Source organism: Amblyomma mixtum, chromosome 2, assembly GCF_055824585.1.
Source record: "Amblyomma mixtum isolate Tamu chromosome 2, ASM5582458v1, whole genome shotgun sequence".
Classification (NCBI taxonomy): domain Eukaryota; kingdom Metazoa; phylum Arthropoda; class Arachnida; order Ixodida; family Ixodidae; genus Amblyomma; species Amblyomma mixtum.
In genome coordinates this window covers 105,451,691-105,464,691 of record NC_143013.1, presented here as the reverse complement: position 1 = coordinate 105,464,691, position 13,001 = coordinate 105,451,691, and the positions used below count along the sequence as shown (strand labels likewise).

Sequence of the window (13,001 nt, the reverse complement as noted above, 5' to 3'; positions counted from 1 at the left end):
TGCTGTTTGTAAACAATGTTCAAGGGCACCTCACTTGCCATTGCATAAATGAGCTTCTCTTCTGTAAGTTTGTCTTTGTCTTCATTGTGATGATCTCTTTTTCATTCTTCCATGAGGGACATGTCCTTGAATTGGGCGCTACTGAAGAGAGGAGGGGCCGTAGTGGACCCTGTCAAATAGAAGCAGGTTGCAAAGTATGTCCTTTTGCTGTTGTGTGCCATGCATTCATACCACTTCAGAAATGAATACAGAATTAATTGAAAGAAATAACTAGCCACTCATTGCTGCAGGCTCTGCCTGCTGTTTATAAACAACGTTTATAATCTCCCGTGTTGTATCCTTAGGAATATTTAAGGTTGTAGATAGACGAGAGGTGGCACGGCGCGATGGGCGGGTGGGCAGCACCACGCCCGTTGGGACTTCCAGGTACCTAGCTGCTGTGCAGTGCTGTGATGGGACCTGCCAGGCAGATACCGACTAAGTGTTATTGGGCCGACTGGCCTTCGTAATGTTAATTGAAGTTTAACCAGCTGCTGTACATCTTCACCGGACCAGGCGAAGGAGTGCGATTTGTTTGGTGGAGAGAAACCACCGGTATTGCCTGAGTCCAATCCCCCTGTACCACTATGCCGAGCGCCAGCCAGAGAGCGACTGGAAGGCAGCCCCTCCAGTGTGGGGGGTGGGGGGTCACTTATTTTACACCTGGCGTAGTGTGAAGATACAGACCTTAAAAGGTCATGAGTGGCTGAAAAACACCTCCTACATATCCATCGCACCGGCATATGATGCACCTGCATATAATGATCTTGTAGGCGCTGGCGACTTGAATCTGTATGCCGGCAAGGAATACACTTAACCGCGAACGGTGGGTAAAGTAGGGTGATTTCCCCCAGTTTTTGCGAGGGCGGCAAGGGGCTCCTCCCAGACTCCCTACCGTGGGCGCGGCTCAAGACCGGGGTGGGCCCGACGACCTCGTCGGTTGTAGAGACGCCTTGAGGCGCCGGATAGGTTTCTCTAGGTAAAGGACCAGGTGGATCACCTTGGCCTGAAACATTACTAGCTGTGTTGGCCTCAGAAACCGGCGGGACAGCTTCATTTGAAGAAGACATTGCCAAGCACCTGGCGCACTGAGTATGGTGCGAGACGAGCTTAGTTGCCTGTGGATTGCTTTTAGGGCAATGTTCGCACTTCCAAACCACATAGAGGTCGTGTGCCGAGTCGTAATGTTTTGACAAAGATGAATAAGTGGGACCCTCATAGCTAAGAAGTTTTCGGCCTGCCAAAGAGTTTGCCGCCGGCCATACACAGACTAGGCCCGGGCCAGGCCATGGCCCATTTGTTCTCGGATCAAACTGCTCTCTGAGATCCGTCCCTCCACATTGAGTGGAGCAGCGTGGAAATCACCAACGGATTCGACAGAATGGTTCTTGGCATTTCGACAGTCACACCTGTATTCCTTTTCCAATACATTTGAATCTGCAGGTAGCCCAAGCATGGCATCGTCAATGATGTTCCAAAAAATGTATTCAGTTCCTCAGTTGATACAATCAACTTACGTCCAGTCTCTTCCACATGGCTCCTGTTCATTGAGTATGCCATTTTTTCGTAGACCTCTTTAGGTAGATACTGATGAATATTGTCGTAGGGGGTCCCAAGAGATTCGGCGTTGCTCAAGTTTTGTGTTAACATGGATATTGTGTTGCTGTGACTAAACGCACTAGCTTGCCATTGGCTGCCTGAAATGGAAATGCTGAGTATCCCCAAAGCGGTCCCCACAGCTTGACATGGTCCACTATGTGGAAGAGGATGTGAGCATTTTATGTCATGCTGTATGTGCCGCATATCTTAATATTCTTTCAAGAAGGCAGTTAAATGTTTCTTGATTTCTCTGACCTTGTCAGTAGTGATTAATAGAATGCCAAAAAGTCTATGACCGGCACATTGTGCGATTATTGTAATATCTGCTAGGCAAAAATCCTTTTAAAACAAATGGAGGAAAAGATGACTAATCCCTGCTTTCCACTATTTCACTGTAGAAAGCAATCATGGCAGACGTGTCATTTCCCAAATGGGGGTCATCTGATGCAGCCCCATCATTTTCTTCTACGTGGCTTCCAAGATGATACTGCAAATGATGTGTTCTGCTGAACCGCATCAGTGCTGTGGTCCTCACAAACACGCTGCGTACAGCATGCATGCAATCAACAACAAATTAAGGGCAAGCAGAAAACATAGAAACGGGCGTTTGACACCTCGGTGAGATATGCCCTCCTTCTGTGTCTCCTCTGCTTGACTGACAAAACTGTCGAGTCCTTGGCCTTACTGCAGGCTGCACTATTTACTCGGCTATGCTCGTTCCCTTTATCGCACCACTTCACCCATTTGCTCACACCACGCGCATCCATATACTGCATTAAACTAGGTCATGTTCATATATGATCATGATGAAAATGGTTATTTGAAGTCACAGTGACTTAGATTAAGGGAAGGCTGATGGGGTCCCTAGTCCGGGACACCGTCGGTAAAAGCCGCTGCCCTGGCTCTGGCGACGAAGGCTTGTTGTTCCACGACGTCTTAGCTGGACAGGTGTGCCTCCCAGCCCTCCTACGTTGGCTGATTTTTATTATATAAGTCAATACTGTTATTTTCCTGACAGGCCCATACCATATGGTATAAGTTTGCCTTTATGGCCACAAAATTTGCGCTGTGCCAAAAAGGACTCCGGCTCAGTGGCTTGAAGCGTAGCTGGATTATTAAACGTCATAGTTTCTAGCCTTCAAAGGTGACATTCTTCTGATTCACTGAGACCCCTAGCGGGCCTCGGGAGTGTCTGCCTTTCAAGGCGCAAATGCTGTAATATCTCTGAATATGTTGTTAACAGAGACGGGGAGCCTGAATCTCACATTCACATCATGCATCGTGCGTTGCCCTGTCTAAACTTTCCACACTTTGCTCAGCTCATCATGGGTTGTCTATGCAATGTCTTCCGTTGAGAGGGCGTTGATTTCTTTGCAAATGGCCTGAGATATGTGTTCATGTTTGGTTTGCCTACACCAGACCACAAACGAGACAGCAGCTGCTTCTGCACCCTTATCTTTTATGCACGAGCTCATTCACTTGATGTAACAGTGGCCACATAGGGTGGCCCAAAGAGTCTAACAGTGGAACGCCACCTGTATTCCAAGTAACAGAGATATCTTCAGCAGCAGGCTACAATATGTAGGACTTTGTGTGATATCTTAAACAGGACCACTGCATCTCTGCATCAGCTTGCCAGCTTAAAGTACTTCCTTGATCTCAGCCTCGATATCTCCCCGCAGGGAGGCGTCTGCAGCATGCAGACGTTGGTGAGTGGCGACACCACGGGGTTAACCCGAGCATCCGCAGGGACATCCCCGCAGGGGGATGATGGTGAACAATGCGTCACCACGGACCCGAGCATCCGCGCTTAGCCGTGCGTGGCATTGCCGTGTCCGGGGAAAAGGGGATCCTGGTGGTTGAGCCGATGCCGAGCGTTTGGACCCTTAAGGCCCCTCGGCGGAGGCAACACACCACTTTGGCCCCAGCTTCCTGTAGACGGCACCTCCGGCCTGACCCAACCGGGGGAAATCGGCAGTCGCCTTTTCCTGTCCTCCCCTCTATCTTTGACTTTCCTATTTCCTTCCTTACAACTTTCCTGTATCCTCCTCTCTTCTTAGTTTTTTCCCTTTTTTCCTGGCGGCGAGGGTTAACCTTGTGTGGCCAACTAACCTGAGTTGCGTCATATTGGGTTATAGTTGAGGTGTACAGCTGGCGTGGGCAGGACTTGCTCGCAAGTTCCTGTCCCGTCCCCTCGTTGGGCTCCATGGTGGGTGGCTGGCACCACGGCCGAACAACACATATTTTTCATGGCTCCCCCCTTTTCCAAACCAGATCGCCCTCATAAAAGAGGGCGGAACGAGGCAACTGCAGAGTTTTTCGAAAAACCGAAACCATTTCCAAAATTTCACGTTCTTCATAGCGAAGAAACTGAAAAAACCGCAAGAACCATGTCCCCATTCTTAGTTGCAAAAAGTCTAACTGAGGCCTTGGGTCCCGGGTACAAACTGTCTAAAATGCCAAGTGGTGACCTGGTCCTTGAACTCAGAGACACTGCCCAATACTCAAAACTTTCCAGCCTAGTGTCCATCGGGGAAATCCCTGTATCAGTTACAGCACACCGATCTCTGAACACCGTCCGTGGTGTGATATCCGAAGCAGATTTCATTCACCTCACCGAGGAAGAGATGCTTGAAGGCCTCAAAGAACAGAATGTCATAAGTGTGTATCGTATCAAAATAAGAAAAGACAACAAAGAGATACCTACAAAGCACCTAGTACTGACTTTCAACTCAAGCACACTCCCCGAATCCATAGAAGCTGGCTACCTCAAAATAAATGTCAGACATTACATCCCAAACCCACGCAGGTGCTTCAAATGTCAACGGTACGGTCATGGGTCTCAAAGCTGCCGTGGCCGCGAAACTTGCGCTAAATGTGCATCAAAAGAACACGCTTCCGACAACTGTGAAGGAGCAGCACCTCGCTGCGCAAACTGTGAAGGCGATCATCCCGCCTATTCGAGGTCATGTCCATCGTGGAAAAATGAAAAAGAAATTGTTACAATCAAAACAAAACAGAATATCACATTTAAGGAAGCGCGACGACTGTTTTACGCAAAGAACAGCTTCAACTTTTCCACAAAAACAAACTTTGCTGATGTGGTGCGCAGGGGCGGCGCACCACACAGCACTCCGGCATCTGCCCAGGCCACCTTCACGGAGCCTGTGGCAGTGCCATCAACGCCCCAGGCAGAGACAGTGAACGCTGCTCTGCCATCCCCAAAGCAGGGAGCGCCGGCTCACGGGTCGGCACCCAGCAGGACTTCCCCCCGTCGGGGGAGGCCTGACACTAACACATCCGCGGCTTCCCCGCGGTCCACCAGCACCTCTAGTGAGGTGATGGAGGTAACTCCCGATCCGCCCGCTTTGCAGCGGCGGAACCGCTCTCTTGAGCGAAGAATAGACAGGACCCCAATAACGGGCCCAGAAAACAAGTAAATCCCTTCAATCCTCACTCAAAAATATAAACATGACTTTCCTACCTCAATGGAACTGTAGAGGATTGCTCAGGAATTACAATGATATCACACATTTTCTTGGCTCAATGTTTCCTGTAGCTTTATGTCTTCAGGAAACCAACCTCGGTCCACAACATACGAATATCCTGAGACATTATCAAACATTCCGACGTGATCGCGAGCATGCTAACAGACTCTCAGGAGGCGTCGCAATCGTCACTCAGAGCGGCGTCCCTGCTAAAAAAATCAATCTTAACACAAAACTGGAAGCGGTTGCGGTTAGCGTCGTGAGCTACAAAACCATAACTATATGTTCTCTATATCTTCCCCCGCACATGACATTAACAATACAAGATTTAGAAGGCTTGATAAATGAACTACCGGAGCCATTCCTGGTAGTTGGCGATTTTAATGCTCACTCTCCGTTTTGGGGAAGCGAACGCTGTGACTCTAGAGGCCAAACAATCGAAGATTTTATACTTTCGAATAATGTCTGTCTTTTAAATACGGGAAAAGCCACATATTGCTGTCCAAGCACAGCAAAAATGAGCTCTCTCGATTTAGCCTTCGCATCACCATTACTTTTTAACGATTTTAAATGGGATGTTTTAAATGACCCCATGGGCAGCGATCACTTACCTACCATCATCAGGCTCTCATCGTCGACTCCAATCATCCTCCCCGCAGGGAGGCGTCTGCAGCATGCAGACGTTGGTGAGTGGCGACACCACGGGGTTAACCCGAGCATCCGCAGGGACATCCCCGCAGGGGGATGATGGTGAACAATGCGTCACCACGGACCCGAGCATCCGCGCTTAGCCGTGCGTGGCATCGCCGTGTCCGGGGAAAAGGGGATCCTGGTGGTTGAGCCGATGCCGAGCGTTTGGACCCTTAAGGCCCCTCGGCGAAGGCAACACACCACTTTGGCCCCAGCTTCCTGTAGACGGCACCTCCGGCCTGACCCGACCGGGGGAAATCGGCAGTCGCCTTTTCCTGTCCTCCCCTCTCTTTCACTTTTCTATCTCTTTCTTACAACTCTCCTGTCTCCTCCTCTCTTCTTCGTTTTTTCCTCTTTTTCCTGGCGGCGAGGGTTAACCGTGTGTGACCAACTACCCTGAGTTGAGTCATATTAGGTTATAGTTAAGGTGTACAGCTGGCGTGGGCAGGACTTGCTTTCAAGTTCCTGTCGCGTCCCCCTGTTGGGCTCCATGGTGGGTGGCTGGCACCATGACCGAAAAACCTCAATTTTTTATGGCTCCCCCCCTTTCAAAACTTGATCGCTCTCTCAAGAGAGGGCGGACCGAAGCAGACGACTTTTTTCAAAAAAGAAAAGTATCATTTCCAAAATTTCACGTCATCCATAGCAAAGCAGAAGAAACGCAAGCAAGGATAATATCCCCATTCCAAGTCTCAAAACGCTTGACAGATGCCTTAGGCCTTGGCTACAAGGTGTCAAAAATGGCCAGTGGCGACTTACTTCTTGAACTGCGCGACAGCACACAACACTCAAAAGTTGCAACAATTGTATCCATTGGGGACATCCCTGTCTCTGTGACCCCACATCGGTCTCTGAATACTGTACGAGGCGTCATTTCTGAAATAGATTTTGTCCACCTTTCTGAAAAGGAAATGCTCGAAGGACTTACTGACCAAGAAGTTATAGATGTCCACCGGATCAAAATCCGTAAGGATGGCAAAGAAGTGGACACCAAACACCTGATCTTGACATTCAACATGAGCACATTACCCGAATCCATTGAAGTAGGCTACCTGAAAATCAATGTAAGACCGTATATTCCCAACCCACGCAGATGTTTCAACTGCCAGAGATATGGCCACGGCTCGCAGAGTTGTCGCGGCCGCAAAACTTGCGCAAAATGCTCGTCAAAAGAACACCAATCTGAAGAATGTGTTGCTAACCCACGGTGTGCAAATTGTGAAGGCGACCATGCTGCCTACTCCAGGGCTTGTCCGTCCTGGAAGAAAGAAAAAGAAATCATTACTCTCAAGACTACACAAAACATTTCTTTCAAAGAAGCAAGAAGGCAATACTCTCAAACAAACAAATTCTCCTTCACTGCAAAAACAAACTTCGCCGATGTGGTGCGTGGGCGCGGCGCACCACACCAGGCTTCGGCACCTGTCCAGGTCACACGTAGTGAGCCTGGGGCGGGGCCATCCGCGCCGTCTGGTGGAGTAGCTCACGCTACTCCGCCTACCCCAAAGGAGGGGACGCAGACCCCCGGGTCGGCGGGCCCAAAGACCTCTTCCCACAGGTCGAGGTCTAACTCAAAAATCAATGTGCCTCCTGCACGGTCGTCCAGTGCCTCTGCAGAGGCGATGGACACGACCCCGGGCAGCCCCTCACCGTCCACGTCGGATGGTCGGCGGAGCTCCCTGGATCGGTCAAAAAGAGACAGGCCCCGAGTCACGGGGCCATAAACAACTTGATCTAGCTTTTCAATCAGTACAACCACAAAACTAAGATGGCTTTCATAATACAATGGAACTGTAGAGGAATGTTGAGGAACTACAGTGATATAACTCATATTCTAGGGTCAGTGATACCTCTAGCCCTATGTCTCCAGGAGACCAATCTTGGTCCACAACATTCAAATATCTTAAAACATTATACAACTTTTAGGCGTGATCGCGATCATGCAAATAGACTCTCGGGAGGCGTCGCAATCATCATCCAAAGCGGCGTCCCGACTCAAGAAATCAAACTGAAAACGAAACTTGAGGCGGTTGCGGTTAGCGTCATCAGCTACAAAACCATTACAATATGTTCCGTATATCTTCCCCCACACATCACATTAACATGCCAAGATCTAGAAGCCCTGATCGATGAACTGCCGGAGCCATTTCTGGTAGTTGGCGATTTTAACGCTCACTCTCCGTTTTGGGGAAGCGAACGCTGTGACTCTAGAGGCCAAACAATCGAAGATTTTATACTTTCTAATAATGTCTGTCTTTTAAATACGGGAAAAGCCACATATTGCTGTCCAAGCTCAGCAAAAATGAGCTCTCTCGATTTAGCTTTCGCATCACCATTACTTTTTAACGATTTTAAATGGGATGTTTTAAATGACCCCATGGGCAGCGATCACTTACCTACCATCATCAGGCTCTCATCGTCCACTCCAATCATCCCCACAAGGCCACGGCGCTGGAAAATTCAGCTCGCCGACTGGTCACTTTTTACAAAAAGTGCCACTCTGGAAAAAGAATTTTGTGACGACCTTAGCACAGATGAAATTAATGAGAAGTTTACAGAATGCATAATATCAGCCGCAACACTCGCTATACCACAAACAACAGGACTTGCACAAAAGAAACACAAAGTGTGGTGGACAAAAGAATGCACATTAGCAAAAAAACAACAAAAGAAAGCCTGGAGCGCTCTGCGTCGATATCCCACTGCAGAGAACCTACTCACCTTTAAGAAGGCAAAAGCCAGAGCGCGGTATGTGCGAAGAAATGCAGAGAAAACCTCTTGGCAGAAATATGTCTCCTCAATAAATAGTTCAATAACATCAAAGAAAATGTGGGAAAAAGTGCGTAAATTTACTGGTGACCATACCCCTTTCACACTTCCTCTCTTGACAGCACCCGGGACACAAACATCTTTAGAAGAACAGGCCAACATACTGGGCGAGCATTTTGCTGAGATCTCAAGCTCATCCAACTACACAAACACATTTCAAAAACACAAAGCAATAGCTGAGAAACAAAGATTCCCATCTGGAGCAGGTGTTCATGAGGATTATAACCAGCCTCTCACACTAGAAGAATTAAATAAGGTACTATCTTCTGGCAAAAAGACAGCACCGGGACCAGACAACGTGCATTACGCTATGCTTGCACATCTCTCCGAGGCTGCTGTAGAGGCACTGTTAAAATTCTTTAATAAAATCTGGATAACTGGCAATATACCTGACGAGTGGAAAAAAGCAGTCATAATACCTTTTCTCAAACCCGGAAAACCACCAACAAGTCCTAGCAGTTACAGACCAATAGCCCTCACCAGCTGCATTGCTAAATCTTTCGAAAGTGTAATAAACATTAGACTAACCTTCGTACTTGAATCTCGGCAACTACTAGATAAACACCAATGTGGGTTTAAGAAAACATGCTCCACCACAGATCATCTTGTCCGCCTAGAAAACACCATCCGGGAGGCGTTCATCCACAAGCAGCACTGTATTGGGGTCTTCTTCGACTTGGAGAAGGCCTACGATACTACGTGGAAGTTCGGCATCCTCCGTGACCTAACAGAGCTAGGTATCCGCGGCAGGATGTTGAACTGCTTGAACGACTTCCTGGCTAACCGCACATTCCGAGTCCGCCTAGGAGCAACTCTCTCCATGACTTTCACCCAAGAGAACGGCGTACCCCAGGGTTGCATTCTAAGCACGACACTCTTCATAGTAAAAATGAATTCCTTAGCTAAAGTAATACCCAAGTCCATAATGTATTCAGTCTATGTAGATGACCTACAAATAGCATGCACGTCCTCTAGCATATCAACCTGTGAGAGACAAATACAAATCACACTAAATAAACTAGGTGCTTGGGCAGACATAAATGGGTTTAAATTTTCTCCTCAAAAAACAGTAGCTGTTCTTTTTTCATTGCGACGAGGCCTACAGGTCGATCCCAGTCTATACTTGAATCACACTGCGCTACCAATTAAACAAGAACACAAATTTTTAGGCCTAACTTTCGACAAGAAACTCACATTTCTACCGCACATTAACAACCTTAAAAAGAAAGCTTCTCAAGCCCTCAATGTCTTAAAAGTGCTCTCACGGAAGCGGTGGGGGTCCGATAGAGCAAGCCTTTTACAAATATATCGCTCTCTGGTGCGCTCCAAGCTGGACTACGGGTGCATAGTATATGGCTCGGCAAGAGCATCCTACTTGAAAAGATTAGACCCCATTCATAATCTTGGTCTCCGCCTATCATCTGGAGCATACAGAACATCACCAGTAGCCAGCCTATACGTTGAAACTAATGAGCCCGCTCTTGAGGACCGAAGAATCGCCCTTACATGCTCATATGTCTTAAAAATTCGTTCTCTTCCGAAACATCTCTGCCATCCAGTTGTCACCAAGTGCCCATCTAAAAGATTATTCATCAACAAACCACATTCTATCAGACCATTACTATTGCGCTTTGAAGACAAATGTGAAGAGCTAACAGTACTAGATGCCCTACCGAATATTGCACAAAGGAATGAATATTTACCACCATGGTACAGCCTGCCTTCAGTATGTGACCTCACAATGACACATTTAGATAAAAAGCAAACGCCAAATGAGTACATATTACAGGAATTCTTTGCACTACAAGAAAAGTATGACACTTACATTGAATTTTATACCGATGGCTCAAAAACAGAAAATCACGTTGGAAGTGCAGTAATCCAAGGAAAAAACAAACAGATAATGCGACTACCAGAATGCGCATCGGTTTTTACTGCTGAGTGTTATGCCATCTTTGTAGCTGTGGAAAAAATAGTAAGAGAGAATATCAAAAATAGCATCATTTACACCGATTCCCTGAGTATGCTCAAAGCACTGCACTCCAGAAATGCTGCTGAACCCATAATAGGTAACATCATACATAACATTGTTAAAATCACAAAACAAAAACGTAACATTAAATTCTGCTGGGTTCCTAGCCATATTGGAATCGTAGGTAATGAAAAAGCAGATGTATCCGCTGCACAAGCCCGGAATGGCCAAATAAAACAAGTGAGCATACCGCACAGGGATTGCTTAAAGTTTATCAACAGTAAACTCAGAAATAAGTGGCAGGCCGCATGGCAAGATCACGTAAACAACAAATTACATTCTGTGAAACCAATTTTAGGGGAATGGAAATCATGTAGGCATCAAGAACGTTTTACCGAAGTTATTTTATGTCGGCTCCGCATTGGACACACCCACCTCACGCACAACTTTCTGCTAGCCAAACAAAACAAACCTCTCTGTGAAATGTGTGGTGCTGAACTCACAGTGAACCACATTTTAATTTCATGCATAAAACTAGAAGAACTAAGAAAGAAATATTTCACAACATTTTACAGGGAAAGCATCCCATTACACCCCATGCTACTCTTAGGTGATCGAGCACTGGTTGACATTTCATGTGTTTTTAGGTTTCTCAAGGAAGCCAACGTTTTAAACAAACTCTAAGTATTTTTAAAAAGCTTCACCATTAACAAAAACTCTAACCTTGTGTTTGGCGCAGCATAGCCTCAGTTGCTTTTGCGCCATAAAAATCAATATAACTAACTAACTAACTCAGCCTCGATATCCAGAGTTAAAAAAATTACCCGGTTTTCTAGAGCCCAGAAACTTTTTGTGCAAGAACTGCACTGAGCACTGTGTATTTTTTGCAGTTGCACAGGGAAGTGTATCTAGGTACTCCGATAACTTTGGGCAATAAATGTTTCGTCGTGCGTTTGGGCTCAAACAGAGATGAAAAGATTCTTGAACAATAAAGTTTGTCTTTGGGAAGTCAGCACCCTGTGGCATGTGAGGTTCAAGCACTGTAAGCAGGCTTTCCATTCCTTTCGAAGAATGGTGCCTTGGTGAGTGTGCCATGACTGCACTGGCCTCTTGACAGCTTTGCTGTGGGGTTCAGTGGCTCCTCCTGAAAGAGTGTGGGTCGCACGTGAGACGTGTGATGTAGCGGGGTGGTAAGAATCTCTGGCTGCGGACAGGCCACCATTGGAAACTGAACCTGGCAACGTGTAACACTAGAACGTTATCCAATGCAACGTTACTAGATTACCTGGTCAGACAGGCAACGCTGCATATATGCTACGTAAGGGAGATGGAGCGCTACCACTGTGAAACTTTGACGTTATTAAGGTCATAAAATGCAAAGAATGACGATAATAGCAAAGGTCACACTTAAAGCAATTTATTCAATTCATATAGAAAAAAACATATACATTTTAATGGGAGCCAAACAGTTAAAAGAGACGTGCTATTTTGTATGCAACAGCCACCTTCTCGTTGCTCTCTATGCGGTGATTAGCATAACAAAGTTCAATATCTGACAAGTGAATGCCGACATGTGCTCAGCACAGCCCAAGAGAGCAAGGCTGCACTTCTCTAGTTCTTCCAGCACTTTCGAGAAAATGGTTGTGCAGGGACCAGCCTTGTCTAATGTAGCAGAAACTGCTTCGTCAACAACTTTCATCACACTCAACATCTTAGCTTCATGCAACCTTCCTTATAACTCCTGTTAGTAAGGTATGCATCGGAGGCAACAATTGGCTTTGGACTGCTTATATCTCTTTAGACAGAGCCTGGTTCTGAAAGCAGTGTTTCTTCCTTTTTACCTGTTTTTACGAACCGTTGCAGTTGATGCATTTCAGTGTGCGTTCACATCTCTCCTTGGTATGTGTCTCTTCTCCACATGTGACACAAGTGGCTTTACCCCGGCAAGCCAACATGCTGTGTCCAAAGCACTGACATTTGAAACATCGCCTCGGATTTGGTATGTATGGGCGGAGGTATGCGGCGTGAATGGAATCAGGCAGAGTGGTGCTATTGAAAGTTAGGACTATGTGTTTGGTCTTGATTTCAGCATTGTTTCTCCGGATATTTATTGGTCGGGCTGCTATTACTCTTTGTTCGGCTAGTTTTTCTTCTATTTACAGATCAGTACACTGTATGGGATCACTCCACGTCCAGCTGGCCAGGAAGTAGACCTTCCGTGCCGGCTATGCGCAGGCGTTTCTTGTACGCGAGACTCGCGTCCCCAACCCGTGGCGCACAGTCGCAGCCACGGCAGGTTCGGACGAAATAGGCAACGACAGAGTATGCTAGGAAGCAGTTTATTAACCTAACGCAAGGCAAGCACACTGCGTAAGAATGTTTTA

The 13,001-nt window shown here is 46.9% G+C and overlaps 1 pseudogene; it reads left to right on the top strand.

Annotated features, from left to right (window-relative positions):
• The first annotated feature begins 3,358 nt into the window (after positions 1-3,358).
• LOC149360424 (uncharacterized) lies at positions 3,359-5,651 on the top strand (annotated as a pseudogene).
• Positions 5,652-13,001: the final 7,350 nt, after the last annotated feature.